The following is a 19,604-nucleotide window of genomic DNA, read 5'->3' as shown; positions in this document are numbered from 1 at the left end:
AACGACCCAGTGACTGAAGATGCTCTATAAAACATTTACACTGTTCTTCAAAATTTATGAAATATAAGAAAAATAGCTCCAAACTGTGCCATGTAAGCAAAAATGCAATCTCTGGATGGGCAGATGCTAGATGTGAAGGAGCAGGTTCATGATTTGGGAGTCCTTCTGCTTCATGGCTCCTGTTTAGACAGCAAGTGGAAGCCATGGCTAGAAAGGCCTTTTCCCAACCCCAGCCAGTGCACTAACTGCAGCTCGACCTGGTGCAGGAGGACACACCCTCACCATCACCAGGACAGACGAGTGCAATACATGTTACATAGGACTGCCTTTAAAGAACTACTTGGAATTTATAACTGGCCCAGAATACAGCAGCTCATGTATTAACAGGCTCCTGACACCAGGAAGACGTAACACCAATGCTACAGGCTCTGCACTGATTACTGATTCCATTTCCAGGTACAATTTAAAGTGTCGATTTTAATCTATAAAGCTCTTTATGGCTTGGCACCTGAATGACCACCTTCTCCAACTTGTATCAGCCCAACCTACTAAGCACCAAGGGAGAAACAAGGGATGCTGAGACAAGAAGGTGCTGCTTTTCAGTGGCAGCACCAGTGTTGTGGAATGTAGAAGAATCCCCCTGCAAAGATCCGGCTAGGCCTCTCTTGAATATGTTTTCAATATTAAAAGCCAAGCTTTTCTGGAAAGCATTCCAGTGATTTTCACTGACTTAACACATCATCTGGGTGGCTTACATAGTTAAAAGGGGAGGGGGGAACCAATTAAAAGAGAAAAGGAGATATACAAAATCACCCATTACATTACAAAACACCTCCAGGGGCTCAACAAACAATCTAACCCAGGCCTGGGAGCAAAACCAGGTCTTCCAGGAATTGTTGAGCTCTTGTAGAATAGGAGCCATGCAAATCTTTGGGGGATGCTGTTCCAGATGGCAGACGCTATAACATAATTGGAAACAACAAAGGACTCTGGCACCAATGTGGTTGTTTCCTGTTATGCATCCTTCAGTAACAGTGACGTTTCCCTGCTGCCCACATTCTGCAATTTAAAAAGCCCAGTGGAAGAACTCCCTTCAGGGCAGGGACATTGGGAGTCAAAAAAGTCAAGATGCCAGCTTCAACCACCCAATCAAAGTCCTGCTCTTTTTTTATATGTGTCATGCATTTAATGCAAATAAAAAATAGACAGGGCTTTGACCATCCAGTCATGACCACTTTCTTGATTTTTTTAATATCCCACCCTTGCAGACACCCCAGTTTTATGAGATCATTTTGGATTTCATTGAAGCCTAGGAATCCAGGGAGTATGCAGACAGATATTTGTACAGTAAAAGTCAGGACATTGTTTGTATTCCATACTCCTTGGGAACATCATCATAAAACAGCTGCAAAAATATCACCTTGCACTCATGAGAATTTCACATAAATTCTCTTCTCCTTTGAAATCAATTTTAAAGAAAATTCTCAGATGGAATGAGAATTGTCAGGAAAAAAATCCAAGATAACTTTCATATACAGCAACAACAGCTCAAGAGTTATAGGGGAATGCAATCCATAAACAGAAAACCGATCTTTTCGCATAGACATAGGGTTAGATCCAGACTTGTAACTGGCCGGGTTCCAGTCACATTGGAAGCAAGAGAAAAATTGATCAATTTCCTTCTTTCTTTTTTTAAAATATTTTTATTAAAGTTTACATACTATATAAAAACTAATACAGAACTAAAAAAACCTACAGAAAGAAAGAAAGAAAGAAAGAAAGAAAGAAAGAAAGAAAGAAAGAAAGAAAGAAAGAAAGAAAGATCCCTCCAAACAAGTATATGAATTAACAGTAATTTAACACATTCTCTAATATTACTAAAAAAAAAAAAAAAAACTCTTCATCCCCTTTCTCATCCCTAAACAATAACCAAATTATAAAAAATATTCAACAATCAATCTAATCAGCAAAAGCATTAAGAGTGCCAGTAATAATAAACTATATATTTTAAGCTTAAACAAGTAGGTCTATTTTGCATTTTAGCTTATAAGTTTTTTCTGAGAAATGAAACCTAAAACATCTCTCCCCTTAAGCATACCAAAAAAACCAATAATAATCACATATGTGTTTTAAACTAAACCAAATAAATCGCTTTTACAGGTATAAATCATTGTCTTACAGTCCTGGTCAGAAATAGAAAATTCCATATTAACAATCCAAGATCAAAGCATGGACAATTTAACCTTGATCTGATAAATCCACTTTGAATTCCTTTCTCTTCTTTTTGAAAAGCTCAGTCTTCAGCTTCAAAGCTCTTCTCCAAATAAAACCCCAAATTACAATCTCTTATCATTCTCTTCCTATCTATTTTCAGAAAAGGTTTCAGAGATTTGGTATTTCCCTTCTGTATGTCCAAAATAGGATAATTCTCAAATTCACTTTTCTGGTCCATTACAGCTTCTTTCTCTATATCATTCTCATAATCAAGCAACTTTGACTCCATCTTCAGATCCACAGCATCTTTTTCCATATCTTCCATGCCTCTCTTATAATCTGGCATTTCTTTAAAGTCCATTTTAGAATCCTTATTCAAGTCGTCCTCCACTGTTATTTTATCCAGTAAAATCTTTTCTTCTTCTACAACCTCTGTTAGTCCTAATTTTAAAAATAGTTCCTGGACACACTGATTCCAAACAGCTAAAAGTTCTCCTCCATTATGTTAAAAGAGATATATTCCGTTAGTCTTTGTTCCCTCTGACCTTGAAAGCTCAGTCTTATCTTGCGTTTATTTTCAGAAGCAAAACTCTCCCAGGGCAGACTTTCTTGCAATTAAATCCAAATTCACTTACTGTATTTTCTTAAATGTTTAAAACATTTAAGCTGTTTCAAAATCCATCTAGCCTCTTGACCCCAATCAACATTCTTAATTCCCTTTCGCTGTTTCCAAACGTTAAAATATTTCTTTTTAATCTTTAAACTTACTTTGGTTTTCTTTCTCCCAGAATAGTAGGAAATTCTCCTGGTGTACAGCAACTTGTCTTTCAGGAGGTTTTTAATTGCCTAATAAATCACAAATAGGCAGTTTACGATGTTAGTTAAAAGAGGAAGTAAAGCAAATCTAGTGTCCTTTTGAAGGCTCCGCACCATGGCTTGGGCTCAGTGTTTTCCTCTACTCTCAGAGTGCTCCACCCACTAGAGATTGCTAGATTACAATCTCTTCAAAGGGAATCTCTGTAAGGAATACCTGTGGGTGATCATGTCAATCTCTTTTAACTGGAGATGATTCCGAAGAGCTGGACTGAGGCCAGCTGCTCTAACTGCCAAGGACATTGGCTCCACAAAGAACAGAGCCATATTCAATCGGCCATTTCTTCCCCGGAAGCTGCCAATTTCCTTCTTTCTTGTATACCAAAGGATCAAGAAAAGCTTCCAGAATAATATAGGATATAGCTTGGCTAGTTGTGGAGAGAAAGAAACTCTGTGACATGCTTTCCCTAATGAGAATCTTCTACAAGAGCCTAGGCTTTCCATTAGCAGAGTGGAAGTCTGGATCCAATATAATGAATTCTTATCGTGTATTTTCTATTTGAATTTCCTCTCACCTATTGCCCTCCAGATATGTTGGGATTACAACTGCCAGAATTCCTGGTCATCTTAGGATGGCAGTTGTAGTCCCGACAAATCCAGAAGGCAGAAGTTTCTGAAAGGCTGCTTTGCTGTTTTTCACATTTTGTACTACTTATTTTATTATGTACATTGGGTTCAATCCAGTCACGTGTAACTGGAACAGCCAATACTCTGTGCATGTAGCTGTCTTTGTAAAGCAGTAATCATGCCACTTAGCAATGGAAGAGGAACAAATCCAGGCAAGAGATGATCAAAACACTAAATTCCAGTCCTCCACCTGCTTACCATTTGAAATTGCAGATGGACATCATTACAGAAGGAGGTCACAAGAAGCTAAATCAGAGAAGAAACCTTTTGTACTTAACATTTCTCATGTAGCTATGGATATGAAGACAAGTCTGTTTCTATGCATAAAGGTTCATTGCTGAATCAAAATGGATAATGTAATAAAATATAAAAATATAGATATAAATATAAATATAAATATAAACATGATGTTGAAGAAATTATTTAGAACTGAATGTATGTGAGAAGAAGAAGAGGAAGAAGAAGAGGAGGAGGAGGAGGAGAAGGAGGAGGAATTTGGCACAAATAAATTATTTTTATTTTATTTATACAATTTATATAGCTGCCCATCTTACATAGTTTCATTATAAAATAGCAATCATCCAATTTTCTTATAAATCCAGTGATACATTGATATAGTGCTTATTTGCTCAATGCTGAGTTGTATCATGATTATGTGAGGTCTTTTATTTTCTTCCAATAAACATTTATGTTTTCCTTTTTTGGCAAGGGAAAATAAAAATAAATGCAGCATGTCAATTTGATACAATGAGAGCTAGAAAGTCTGGAACAGTAACACTCCAGCTTGATCTGCAAAGATGTATTTGCTCAGATCAAGGTGCCAGCGAGCTGGGAGGCCAGTCAAATTCCATTGGTTGTAAAGGCTCCAAGGGGTGGAGTTGTTGAAGAGTTTTGTGCCCAGCCACCTCACCCTGTGCTATTTTTATTGCAAGTGCTATCCTGAGCATCTATAATCTGTAATCAAGGACCACAATCCAATGGGCATCAGCATGATGGAATTTGTTGCTTCTTTCATCCGGAGGGTTCTGAAGCTCAAAGCCATACATAAACAAGCCTTGAAATTACTCAGAGATGACTATCTGGGAATGATAGCTGGAATGGAACAGTGACCGGGAAAATCCTTGATTATAAATGCTTCTGACCAAGACATGGCCAGTCATGGAAAATACAGTTCTAACTCTGATTTAGTACTTACTGTGATACTTTGACTCTTCAGCTCTTGGGATTTTGGATAAACAATTAACAGGAACTCATCTTTGTTTCAAGAACAATTACCAAGCTATAAGTCATACTTTGTAAAGACATAATATTGTCTTCCTTTAAACACAGGCATTATTACACCATCACACTTTTAACTAAGGCCTACATGTTCTTCAAAGATCAAGCTTCACCTTTCGAAAGTTGATTCCCGGTGGATTCTTCTTGATGGGGAATGGCAATGTATTATTTACATAGTTTCATTATAAAATATCGAAGCCCCAGGGCTAATTTGTAAGTTTTAAATGGTATACAACACGGTTTTCCCAGGGCAGCATTCCTCAAAATGGAAATGGCAGATTATATGATCAAGGGGAAAGCCATTTCTCTGCTCACAAATTCTAGCATGCTGAGAGGTAGAGATTTAGCCTTGTCTGCTATGAACATAGACATAGAAGTGTCATGCACATTTTTGAACATGCTGATCACTCTAGTATATTTATTACCTGATAAAGCACCTTTATACAATCTCACCCTTTTAAGAATGCCATGTTCAACATTTCCAGGAACTAGCAAGGATGCCTACTCCCTACTTCCTTCTAGTTAGCATCTTTTTGCAAGTACAACCAATTCCCACACTGGGAGGTTTGCCCACTTTCTACTTTATTCCTTCTCTAAGAAGATATTTTAACCAGCAGCATAAAATTTGGGAACAGTTCTTTTGTTTTTCTATCTGGTGATGCTTTAATGTTCCTAATTGTGTCTCCCTGGCTGACTCACTGCATCAGCTACGAACCATGAGATGCTATTAAAAAAAAGAACCTTGAGTAAATGTATTTAGTAACATTTGGTATAGGATTTTATTTACTTTTATCATTGTGCACCTCACTGTTTTCTTCACTCTCTTGGTTTTATGTTTCTTTCAACAAATCTTTTGAGTTTCGTTCACAAACTCTCTACCTTAACCTTTCCATCTCTCAACCCTTCTGATTTCAGGATAAAATGTACGCGAGACTATTTTCACTGTTTGCAGATCCATTCCCTTCTTTGTAACTGTTCTCACATGTATGGCAGCCCAGGCAAAGGGGATGAAATTGATTGATTAATTAAATAATTAAAGAGATAATTAGCAATAAATCAAATAGGCAAATTAGTTGCTTGGGAATTTTTATTTATTTTTTGCTTGCTTTGTTTTGATGGCTGGCTAATTTTAAAGAGAAAGCAACTATCTTGAAAGGAACTTGCCCATCCACTGAAATAACAGGAATGTTTTGAGATTTAAGAAAGATTTCAAGAAGTGTTTTATCTTGAGTTAAAACTGGTATTGCACGTTTCTCTAATAATCCCCTATAGTATGATCACTCAGACTGTCATAGATTTCTTTGTATTTTTAAGGGATCATGACCTCTTTGCTTCAATCTGCTCAGAAACCTTTACTGCTGATATCAATACAATAACTTCTGTTGAAAAACATCTGCCACATTTGTAAGCTCTGAAACAGCTATTACAAAGATTCAAAAACTACAATTAGGTTTATTAACACAGTAATACTTTAAGTGTAAAATTGTTACAGGTTTCTTTCTTGGTTAAATGTGGGTATTTTAAGAAATCTTATGGAGAGTCATGTGAGACTTTATTTCAGTATTACAGTGTATTCCAAAAGAGAAGCATGAAACTCATGCCTTAAAACAAAAATAAACAAAGTAGGGTGGCATTTTAAAAATATAACCAAAGAATTATTTACTATCAGTTTACATAGAGATTTAAATGATGAATAGTCCATTTAGAATTGATCTTTATAACAATGAGCCTTGTTACTGTGATTTACAATAAGATAATGAAATTAAAGCAAGCTGCCAACATTAGCTTTAAACTCATGCATGAAATAAACCATGAAAGAATTCTGTATTGGGTCTGCGTATTGTATAAGATTCACTAAACTGATTTAGTACATTTCACCAGATTTAGTAGGAGAACATGGATGGCAATTTTTACACAATTCCATCCTTGCACCTAGAGACAAGTGCCAATCCATTTCTTTTCTATCATAAAACTAAACAAATTTACTTACCACTGCTGACCACCCTATAATATGTTTTGTTTATCACTCTAGGAGTATGAGATGTCACATTTCCTCATTTAAGCCAAAGTAATTGTTCATCAGTAAAATATAGCACAACAAAGAGCACAAGGGTGGAGTAGGTTGTTTAAATCCTTATGTACTTATGTGGCAAATAAAAATAGATGTACTCATTAGGAAATGGGAATTACTTGGCATTCACTTTAAAATGCATTATTTCTGTTTGTAATATTCTAACTGTATCTTAAGCATGTCAGCTACCCTAAGTGTATTAGTATACTGCACATACCACCTAGTCCAGTGAGGGCAAACCTATGACACACATGTCAAAGGTGACACGCCACGACATTTTTGGTGACATGCCAGCATTCACCAACACCCGACAACAACTATTCCCCCTCTTTGAGTTACCAAAGAAACTGACTTTGTTTTACTCGTATTTCATTTTTGTAATTATTTAATATTTCTTTATATAATACATAGCACCACACATGATTGTACTGTATTTTTTAAAAAATTAATGGATATGTAAAGAATTGTTTCTCTTTTGTTCAGGGGGTGGGGTGACATGCCAGCAGAGTCAAGTTAGGCATTTTCCGAATTTTTAACACACCGAGCCCAAAAGGTTCACCCTCACTATCCTAGTTGATCAGATGTGAACAATAGAATGTTAGCATATATAGTCTTTACAGTGGTGAATCTAGCTTGCATAGAATAGAGTAAGCATGCTTGGTGTAAAAATTGGCTTTGGTTATACTTGTAGCATACAGGCAAAAAAATTGTGCCCTTGCTATTAGCCAAAAATGCTCATGTAACTTGAGTATCACTGAGAACGGTAACCTAGTCTATGTTTTCTTCCTTATTAAAAATGAAGTACATAGAAGTCTAGCTTAACCAAAGCCATGATATATAATGGAGATCAATATTCATGAGCCTTTTTATTGACAACGATGTTGGCTGTTTTATTGTTTTGATCATATGAAATCAATAAATAAATAGCTATTGCAGATTATTACTTGGAATGTAAAAACAAGTATATAGTAAAGACCATTTCAACATTATCCCAAACACATAAATGTGATTTTTCATCAAAGTTTCATGTTGCTAGACCAAGTTTTCAGTCAATCTTCTTTTGTCTTGAAGACTGCCTTCCTTTGGGATAATGGTCAGAGGGGGTATTTGTCAATGCTAGGCATTGTCAAACTGGGAGGAATCAATTTCTTCTCTCCTCTCACACTCTCTTTGTTTCTCTCCCCTTCTTCCTTCCTTCCTATTGATTCCTTGTCAGAAAAAGAAAGAAAGAACTGATCATTTGCCAGAGATTACAACTGATCCCTTCTAGAAATCAATTTCAAGCCCCACTTTCAGGTTTCAGTGCTGATTTTTAAAGCCCTGAGAAGCTGAAGGTAGAATACCTCAAGGAAGGAAGTTTTCTCCCTTATTTGTCTGTTAAACTCTTCAATCATCTTTTGAGTAAGTCTGTGCACTCCTTTAAAGAGGCATTTTATTTCATCTGATGACTGAGCAAAGCACCTCTTCGAAGCACATCTTTGAAGTAAAGCTTTGAAGCACCTCCACAGAAGGTGAAGCACATGCACAGAAAACACAAGGATATTCTGTTGACTGAGGTGATACACTCATGCAAGATGTTGTACAAATGAAGGTACAGCTACACATCTCCATGATGCAAAGTACTTGAGATTTTTTTTTTAAATCCTATAGTTAAAATCAGTATAATGGTATTCCTATCACCGGCAACTAATGAATAGTAATTGTGTGTGAGTATTTTAAATAATAGCAGTGCTGGATGAGTGGTCCTAATGGCGAGCATATCTGTTCCTACATGAAGAAAAAGAGGTGCTTGGTGTCTCCTGAAAGGTAAGATGAGGGGGGTTTCCTGCTTGATTGAGCAGACACCATTCTCATTAATGTGTGTAGGTACCCATAAAACTTTCTAGTATTCATTAAATTTTCAAAAGGAGGATTATTTGAATAACCTAATTTCTATCAAGAATGATCCATAATGTAATTATGCACTAAGAAATTTGGAAATACAGTAAAATATATTGGAAATTAAGGAAAACAACACCATGAAGATAGTGATTGATTCTAATCAATTTTTTATCTTTAAATCTTATCATATAATAACAATGAATCATCTTCATTAACTATGTTCCATACCTTTTAATTTCACTAACAAACTTCATCCTTTTGAACTTAATCTTCTTTCACTGTACTGAAACACTATAAAAACCGACATTGTTCAAAACCAAAATATTCATGTGCCATTAGATAAAGATAGATTCAACAAAAGCTGGCAACATATATGTAGTAAATGGAAGAACGCTATGAGAATGAGCCCTTGAACATTAGTTAGTCAGGCTTCAACTGTGCTATTCAGAAAAAAAAATCACTATGCACTAATTAATGCTAGTATTAAAAAAAGGAGGGACAAATGTGTATTATTCTTCTATGTGATCTAAGTTAGTAAGAAAGTGTACTCATTTTCTTAAAAGATGATGGATTTTTGCACTGGTGTATAGTATCCTCCTGAGAACCCAGGACGGTAGTTATGCAGTTACTGATGGATGACCTTCTTCAGTTTAATAAACTGGAAAATGCATTTTTAACCTTGGCTCATATTGTGTGAGAGGTCTGTCATCTTTTTATCCCATCTGGTACAGAACAATAAATGAAATTGACACACACACACCCATAAAATTTATGTTCTGAATATTTTTATTTATATATATTTTATTTTATATATCAAATTTCTCTTTTCTTCTGAACTGTGTGCTTGCACTCTAGCCAAACTTCTTCATTGGGGGATGGGGGGAATCAGAAATATAACTTAAACAGCACTACAATTAAATATGCACATATATTAATATATTGGTTGCTCAGTTCAATGAACAGACAGAAAAAAAGCATAACACAAAATGTTGACTGCAAAAGGTTGATAGGCAATAAAGCTCTTTTTTTTTATTTACATGTCCCATTTCTAACTAGTGATGGTAAAGGTCCCAAAGAGCACCTGATATTTACTGCACACATTTATTTTTGATGGAACAGGAATAAAAGGAAACTTTATTCATCTATTTAAGCAACTGCTACATGTTGAGGGATACCCTGTCATGTGTGAAAAGGAAAATGACAAGGAAGTATGGTATTCTCAGGAGTCTTCTCTAACACCAAAGTTCAAAAGCATCAATAGTCTTCCTATCCTGTTTCTTCAAAGTCCAACTTTCCTTTCCATAGTGTATCACAGGGAGTATCATAGCATGAACTATTCTGATCTTTATAAGCATAGACACATCATGGCATCTGAATATCTTTTCCAGAACCTTCATGGCTCCTGTACCAAGTGCTAATCTGGAGCATATTTCTTGACTGCTTGTTCATTTACTGTTGATGGTTGATCCTAAAAGGCAGAATCTCTCCATCACTACAGTATCTTGATTAGCAGAGTGTAAATCTAAATAAAATTATTTTCAGGCACATGTTTTATGATTCTTAATCAGTAAGAAGAATTGCTTCTTCAAAGGGCCTCATTATCCTGGGATAACCTATTGGGACCACATACTCACAGAGAGTGTAAGCAGTGATTGGAGCTTTCCTCTTTTCTCCCAATGTTTCTATCCCTCTTTTTATCTTTTGCCACTTTTCTCTTGTCACTTCATTTTCTCTAATCTCCTCCCCTCAGTGATCATGCAGTAGCATCCTTGAAATTATGAACTTGAACAGATCCCCACTTTCAAAACAGCATGATATTATGATGAAAGCATTAGCCCGGGTCCAGGGAGGCCCAGGTTCAGGTTGTCATTTAGTCATGGAGATCACTCTGAGATGTTGAGTCAAAACTTAACTCCCAAGACAGTTGTGAAGTATTAATGATGGAATGCCCCCCATGTGTAGTCCCAGAGGAAGGCCATGATATAAATGTAATAATAAAGTATAATTCAATTAGTAAACATATTTATAATAAAAATAGTCAATATTACTATATATATATATATATATATATATATATATATATATACTGTATATACTGTATATCTAGGGTGATGTGTCACATTTTGCCTTAATAAAGGCTTATTGTCCTGAAATGTTTTGAACCATCACTCACTGCCCAAGTTTTTGACAAGACATCCATCATCTACTAAATACCTGATTTCATAATGACAGTTTGAAAAAGTTCTGTATCATGGCTTCTTGTCTATAATAAGCCATCAATCATATGCCTCTCAAACCACACCATGCAGTATGTCTTTACCAGTGTGGACAAATACTGATAAACAAAATTTAGCAATACCTGCTAATATTTGAATCCTGCTACCCTTGGCATGGGTGCACATAAGTGACTTACCACATGTTTGGGATCAGTTTGCTCTCAGTTCTTAAAGACATCCTGAGGGTCAGATCTATTTCTAGAAGTCCATCTTCTACTTGCACAGCAGAACAGTGCAGTCTTCAGTTATCAAACTGATTTTTTTTAAAAAAAAACTTCTCTATTTACATGAAAGCAATAAAAGCTGCTCCCCTTGATAGATGTATCCTCTATGAAATTATCCAATCCTTTTTTAAAGCCATCTAATACAAAGCTTGACCCCCTTCAACTGTATTGTCTGGTGAAATAAATACATTCTGACACACAAAAAATGTAACTGGAATCTTGCACATTGAACTCATGGATAGTTGTCCATTGTAAGCTCCAATAATTTGTATTTATCTGTGTATTTTACAATATCCACCATTCTGTTCTACCCAAAGACATTCAAATCAGAATGTTTCTGAAGTTGTAGTAGTGTGCTGTGCCAGAGAAATACATAAGCATACAATATTGTAAAAAATAGAAATATGATTTATTAAACTCTTTTGTCTTCAGTGCAAATTTAAGACCTATTTGCAACAGTACCAAACATTTTGCCAATGGGGTAAACAGGAAGAAGGAAAAGTTTATTAAGATTAAAAACTCACATTCAAGAAATTCAGCACCTGCTGTACAACTGGATCACTGCATTTTTACTAGATAACTCAGTTGTGGAGAATGCCTTGGTAGACAGTCATTATTCTTTCATTTAGCAAGACCTAGGAAACTTAATGAGGCAGACTGCATACTTATAATGTGAAATATTTTTTTCTTTCTGTCAAAAGTCCATCTGAAGATCATCCAGAACATTCACCTACTATTTTAACTAAATATAAAGATCTAAAAAATTTAGAAGGACTGTATTTAATGGTATTGAATATTTCTACATAGTGTAGCTGGGAAACTAGACATCTTGGAGTGAATATGTTTGATGGGTTACAGAGTAAAGGTCTTTATCCCTGAACATGTTGGCTATCTTTATCAGTTCTCATATCAGTTTCCAGCTGTTGAGAAAAGTAATCACACATCCAAGCTCATTCTTTTTTTTTAGTTTATTTGATTGGCAACATTACTGTCTTTCATAACTTTATATACCTGGTCAGACAACCACTAATCAGGCATCAAAATTTACAGAATGTTGCAAAATATATAAAGGATCTAGAGAATAACTGCAACTTGACTTTTGTGTTCCACCATATTTGATTTGGACTCTTCTTTGAGTTATTGGCTTCCATCCTTATTAGAAATAATCATTTCCTTGTATTTTACAATTACAGTAATATCCTTTACAAAGCACTTATTTCTTCTTTTAAAAACAAGTGTTGATCAAATGAAATCAGATTTTCCAAAGCACTTTATAGCTATATAAAATATTAGTCACGCCTAACTTCAGGTAGAACAGATTCCAATAAGCCTCTTTCAAGAAAAGGAAGATAAATTTGGTTTGCTCAGCAGGAGGGTGCAACAAATGTGCATATTTTGCAATACAAGTATTTTCAAAGAAAAACTTATTAATAGAATTATTAAAACTATGTAGCTTAAACACTAAAACAGAAAATACCTATAGTTAAAATATGATTAACATTTTAAACACTTTAATGATTACCTACAATGTATACTTGTTCTTTCATTAAAAACAGAGGCTTAAAATTCAGTCACAGAGTGTGAGGGAGGGGATGAAAAAGACATGAACACTGCAAATGCACACTCTTCCAGTATATTGATTTCATTCTCAAATTGGCTTCCAAGTGTTGGCCAGTATAAAAAATTCATTTTGTGCTCATTTCTGATGTTTACCATAGAAGACATCAGTAACAAAGTTAGTGACAGATAACCATCATAAATGTCAAAGTTGTATGCTGTGTGCCTAAAATCTTCAATTTTAGATTGTAATCCAGTGACAGTGTTGCTTTTTATGATAGTCAACCCTTCTTTAATCAGCTGAGCTTTGTAAAGCAAGAAGGTGAGAACATTGTCATTTACATTTGATGATAATCACTATGATAATTCAAATACCAGGATACAAAGCAGGGAACTGTTTTAAATGTCTCTGATTGCCAAATCATAATTTGGCCACCAACCTAAACTGAATTAGGAATTGAACTGTTCACAGTCCTAGTGACAAAAAAATCTGTTCATGAAACACCACTATTGATAAACTAGCCATTGTTTTTGCCATTGAGGACAGGAATCTCCATGCAGTATGTCTACATGGAATCTATAAGAAAGGTTAGGTCAGCCTGGAAGTTAAAACATCTTTTATTATTTTGCCCTTGGTATAATATGCCCTTTCTTCACAAAAGGCCATATTTATATTATGAAAATGTCAGATTTCTTGCACAGACATGTGCAAGAAAGAAAAAACAACCAGCTTTCTGGATCTACCTCAATCTATGCTCAGCAATATAATGTAGTAAGTAAAGTTATGTGGAATATTAGGGTCAGTCCCCCTAGGATGCTTGGGAAGTTGTAGTGCACATGGGAGATTTTCAGTTTCTTTTAAAAAGTTATGTATTATTTTAAAAAACATGGCAAAAAATTAAAACTCCACCATTTATAGTGTGTATATATATATATATTTTAAAGTAACTCTAGATCACAAGTTATTGCCCATTGTCCATTTCTCTAATGAGGAAGATAATAAATAATTGATAAAAGCCTACTTGCCAATAATATAACTATACAGATGTGTCCCTGTAGTCACCAGGAGTTCACTCCTGATGCCTACATGGACACATCTGAATAATTTTCTTGCAACAATACCGAAATAATTTCCCTTTATGATCTTCTGGGATTTTTTTTTTTCAACTTCCCAGGCTAACTACCAAGCTTGGATTTCCTGTTTCTTTCCCATTAGTAACCAGATTGACCCTATTTAACTTTTCCAGATCACCCAAGGTCAGCTATCTGCTGCCACTTGCTGCAGACTAGCTTGTGGAAGGAGCAGATAAAAAGTAATACCTAAGGAAAGAGACATTTAGCTCCAGCTTCATCTAAGGAAATGGTAAGGACATAACTAAACCTTCTTTATTATCTGAGGATTTAAAAGAAACTTGCAAACTTGCAAGATTACAACTTGCTGGGTTTCATGACACATGTAATGGTCTGTTGATTTTTCTTTTCTTTTCTTTTCTTTTCATTTCTTTGTAATAATTTTATTAAAGTTTACAAATACAAAGTTAAAGGATTAATACAAACTAAGAAAAATATAAAAAGTAAAGAAAAGAAAAAGAAAAGTGCAAAGAGAGAGAAAAAAGAAAAGAAAAAAGAAAAAAAGATACATAAAAAAATAATTCCCCTCTCACTCCAGACAGGTATAAACAACTTCAGTAACTTAACACCTCTAGTATTTTAATTAGAAAAAAAACTCTTCTTCCCATATCTCACCTCTTATCAATTAGCAAATTGTACAAAACTCATCATTCAGTCCTAATGAGCAAAAGTCCATTAAGAGCTACCAGAAATAATAACATATATACTGTATTTTAACCTTAATCAGATAAATCCACTTTGTATTCCAACTTATCACTTTCTCTGAGAAATAAAGCAAAATAAATCTCTCCCCATTTATAAAGAAATCTTCAAAGCCTCATCATTCAGTCCTGGTAAAAAAAAAAAAAAAGTCTATTAATAACTACCAGAAACCACAACATACATATTTTACTCCTAGTCAAATAAATCCACTTTATATTCATTCTATTTACTTTTAAAACGCTTGATTTTTAATCCCATCAAATAATGTCCTACAAGTTGATTTCTTATCATTTTCTCTTTGTCTCCTCTCAGGAACAGCTCCAGTAGTTTAACAAGTCCTTTTTATAAATCCAAGATAAGAAGGCTATCCAAGTCACTCTTCTGATTTATTATTTGTATGTCTCCTATAGTTATTATCAGCCAGTTTCTTTTGTAAATCCATTCTGATATCTTTTTCCATATCACTCTTATAGTCTGTCATTTTTAAATCCATTTTCAAATCCACAGCATCTTTTTCCATATCATTTTTGTAGTTGGCATTTTTAAAAAACCCATTTTCAAATCCACATTCAAGTCAGCCTCAGCCTCTATTTTGTTCAGTAAAATTTGTTCCTCTTCTGTAGCCTCTGTTAGATCCATTTTTATAGTGGCAGACAATCTTGAAAGTAATTTCTGAGTACATTGTTCCCAAACAGCCTTAATTTCTTCTGTAGTCAGATAATATTGTTCCATTGTATTAATAGGTCTCTTCTCCTTTATTCTAATCTTTAGTTTTCTCTGGTTCCCTCTAGTCAACCTTCAAAGTCCCCTCTTATCATTTGTTTATTTTCCAATCAGCAAAACTTTCCCACTGGAGGATTTGGTACAGTTAATTTCAAAACCTTCATATATACTTTTATAAAATTTTAAACAACCCATAGAAAATATTTTTTCATCCATCTGGCCCCTTAACTCTCCCAAATCAACATTCTAGTCCCTCTTTTTCTGTTTTCCAAGAATTAATTTTTTTCTTTTTAATCCTTACACTTACATGAAACTTCTTTCATCCAGGATAGAAGGAAACTCTCCCAGCATAATGAAATTTGTCCCTCAGAAGGTTCTTAATATCCAAAAAATCAATAACAAGCAATTTCCTAAGGTGATTAAGAAAGGAAGTGGGCAAACCCAGTGTCCAAATCAAGGCACTGAACCATGGCTTAGGCAGGATAATTTTCCTCCAGCTCCCAGAGCTCTTGAACCCACCAGAGATTACTATTCTATTATCTCTTTGCGGGGACCCTCTGTACGGAGCAAACCTGTGGGTGATCCTAGTCCTCTCCTTGATCCAGAGAGGAGTTCCAAGGTGCCGATCCATTCATCAGCTCCTCTTTCCACCAGAGCCATCAGCTCCACTCTCGCAGAGCCGCCTTCAGTCTGCCATTGCTTCCCTGGAAGTCCACATGTGTAATGGTCTGTGGAATGACCTTGGGAGACAGAAGGAAGAGCAAAAGGTATCAGCCCACAGAAGGAAAGGGGGCGTGGGAAGCATCCCTAAAGGGGCCCTCCCTAGTTTTCTGGAAAGTAAAAGTAAAGAAGGAGAGAAGTCCTTTCAGACTTGCAAGCTTCTGTTACTGTAACCTTACAATAAAGGTAGTGTTAGTACTCATGGTTCGTGCTTCTTGCCTGGACCACCTCAAAGGGCTGACACATGCTGTCTAGTTATTCCTGATTAAGGTAATTCTATATGGAATGAATGATGAAGATCTTATATTTCCAGCATTTCAAGTAGCAATAATTAAAAGCACAATAAAGATATAAGTTGGAGACATAGAATAAAAACAGCTGATATAATCATCACAAACCTTTTTGCATTCCCAAAAGCATTCCCAAAAGATGACTATCTCTGTTAATATTTAGAACTGTTCTTCTGGTTTGGAAGTTTTTCCTGACATTCAGCAAGAATCTGTCCTCCCATAACTTTTTGCAATAATTCCATGTCTGGTGTTCTGGATCATATAGAACAAAGTACTGTTTTTTTGGTTTTATTGTGATTACATACCTTCAGGTACTTGAAAAGTGCTATCATAATCACCTCTCAGCTGGCCAAAAGTGGACCAGTGCAAGTTTCCACAGTAGGCGTGTATGTCTCCATTTTTAATAACATACATTTGCTGGCTGGTTTAGAGGCAGATGGAAATTTACTCACTTCTGAAAATGTGTGAAATGCTTGTGTTCTTTGCTTTTTCTTTCTTTTGTTAGAAAATGTATTGCATGCTTTTAGCAATGTAGGGTATAAAGCAGAGACTGCTGGTTTACATCACTTCCTGGAATGACATGCAATTAAGATAGCAGAAATTGTCAGACTGTGTCTGATGGAACAATAACAAAGAAAATCTGAAGATAAAATGAGTCATATTTCCAGGAAATGGGCTTGGTGACTAGAAGTTCTAAGTGAGAAGCTGATGAGGCTTTGATGGATCATTATTGTTCCATTGACCTTACTGAGCCCAGGCTGCTTCCTTAATACCTAAAGTCTCTGATCCCACACACACAGCTGATTATTCTGATCAGCTCAGGTTTCTCTTAAGTAATCCTACCAGATCCAGTTGTCTCTTGTCACAGAGTAGCACTTCTGCCTCCCTCCCTCCCTCTCTCCCTCTCTCTCCTAGACATCAGATGTTGTCACCAAAGGGCTGGGTGGAGGATTCTTCTAGTCTAAGTCAGAATCTGTTGGATCCAAGTAGGATACTTTGGGGCTGGATATTGGCCTGGCAACTCAGAGACTACTTCTACGTTGCCTCTCCTGGTGTTTTTCCTTGTACAACGAGGGTTCCTAAGACCAGACCGTGGCATAGCCAAATAGCGCAGATGCTCTGGTTCTTGATTTTATATGTCCTATAACCCCTCCCCACTTCCAGCTCTGTGCTGCTACTATTCTAAACCCAATTGTAGTGCACTACCCAATTGTAGCATAGAAGTGTTTACTTCTAAACACAAGTAAAATGATAGGGTTACATCAAAAATCCATAGTTGCAGTTTATAGTATAGTGATCAATTTTAGGTTACCCCCTTTGTTGGTAGAGAAGGAGTATGAAACTAATGATAATTCAGAGATAAAAATGGCCAACTGATTTCCTAATCGATTGGAAATGGAACCTGTGAAAACAGTTTCACAAGAAAGTTATTTTGTTTTTCTGTTTCTAGGAACAACTTTTGAAAACCTGTTATGCTAAGTTGATGGGTGATAGAAATTTTGAGTGGCAGCTGGCATGTCATTATTTTCGTGAATGCTAATAACTTTAGCACAGCGGAAGAATCACCTTTCATTTACTAAAAGACGCATTTTACTAGCTCAACACCAGGAAATGGCAAGGAACATTAGCATGTTAATAGAACTTTGCACCCTAAGGCTCTGGCTAATCAGATCTTAAGAATACATTAGCAATTAATAAGCTCTAGTGGACAGGATTCATTAACATGTTAATGATACCTTGACAATAAGGTGTTGTGGTTGTTGTCATAAACACTGCAATTAGCAGCACTACATATAGTTAGAACAGTAGCCATTACAAACTCAGCAAATAAATAGTACAGAATCATGGAAGGTTCTAAAGATCTTTAAAATCCAGCCTAACCCTATTGCATCTCTTCCTTATTCAGCAAGTGACAAAATGACACAGTGTTGATGTAAGGAACACTGCTTATGGTTAAAATATCTGAGTAACTTAAACTGCTGTATTTTATATCACATTTTTTCTGTTTGATTTTTTTAGGATATCACATTTTTTTCTGTTTTATTACATCAATAATTCTTAGAATTACTACACTTTTAAACCTGGGAGCTGGGGAGGCAGGAATGTCCACTGAAACATAGCAGTTACACCTGGGTTAGGATTTGAATAATTAGGAAGAAATATATTGTATGTCCTTGTCATGGATGTCTTTCATCATTTACTTTCTTAAAGCTTGAAGCAAACAGCCTGTGATTTACACACACTTTCTAAATTGAAGCTGACAGATTTGTGTCCAGATACTGAAAACATAATTGTAACTATAAAACTGGAGTGTGAGGAATACAATAATATAAGAATTGGATTTTAAATTATTTACTTGATGCTGAGTCAAATATAATCAATATTTTAAAAAAAGTGAGTATGACTCAACTACTGTATTTTGTTGATAAAACAGTTGATTAGTATGCTGTATGAACCCAGTCAGTTGTGGTTTATTCAACAAATCTGGTTAAGCAGACCATGGATTAGCAAAGTATGCAAACTCAGACATAAACTGATTATCTTCTAATTGAAGGAAGTTACATTACACATATTGCAATCTCTGAATTGGAAGCTATTTTAAAACCACCTATGGTGTTTTATGCCATTTATGGATAAAAGAAAATGCAAATTTCCCAAGGGAACAAGAAAAAATACTGCAAAAATATTTTCATGTGTCTATCTTCAATGTTAGTCACACAATAGAGCAGTGTTTCTCAACCTCAGCAACATTAGAATACAATATGAAACTTGTAGAAAAATAAACTATATTTCAGATTATCCAACTATATCCATTTATATATAATATAGCAGGACAGATCACATTTAGCCTCCAATTTAATTTCTAGCCCTCTTTAAGTGATCAGTTTAGATCTGCAAGAAGAGTGACCTGTTACTTTTAAGGACGGAAAAGAAAAATGCTGGGTGAGCTGCCATTGCTGTCTTCAGCCTTGCCCACCATAACCCTACATTTCCTGATAAATCCCCCCGAGAATGTGATCCCCCCCCAATTTTCCCC

At 35.4% G+C, this 19,604-nt stretch overlaps 1 protein-coding gene across 10 annotated transcripts in view; it reads left to right on the top strand.

Moving 5' to 3' along the window:
• Positions 1–19,604, top strand: part of LOC148214914 (uncharacterized) — a 158,963-nt gene that overhangs the window by 59,231 nt on the left and 80,128 nt on the right. For 2 of the 10 annotated variants that reach the window (XR_015796969.1, XR_015796961.1), the window contains exon 1: positions 11,933–14,364. The exons of 7 other annotated variants lie outside the window; for them this stretch is intronic. The gene's annotated coding sequence lies outside the window, so the exon portion shown is untranslated. Of the gene's footprint in view, positions 1–11,932; positions 14,365–19,604 lie in introns of those variants that run through there. One more of the 10 variants, XR_015796962.1, reaches the window with a different exon arrangement.

This window comes from Python bivittatus, unplaced genomic scaffold (genome assembly GCF_059951505.1).
Source record: "Python bivittatus isolate LINGU-HERP-01145 unplaced genomic scaffold, Pbiv_v1 ctg000480_np1212, whole genome shotgun sequence".
Taxonomy (NCBI): Eukaryota; Metazoa; Chordata; class Lepidosauria; order Squamata; family Pythonidae; genus Python; species Python bivittatus.
Note: the sequence above shows the minus strand (reverse complement) of the source record. Positions and strands in the feature narration are given on the sequence as shown.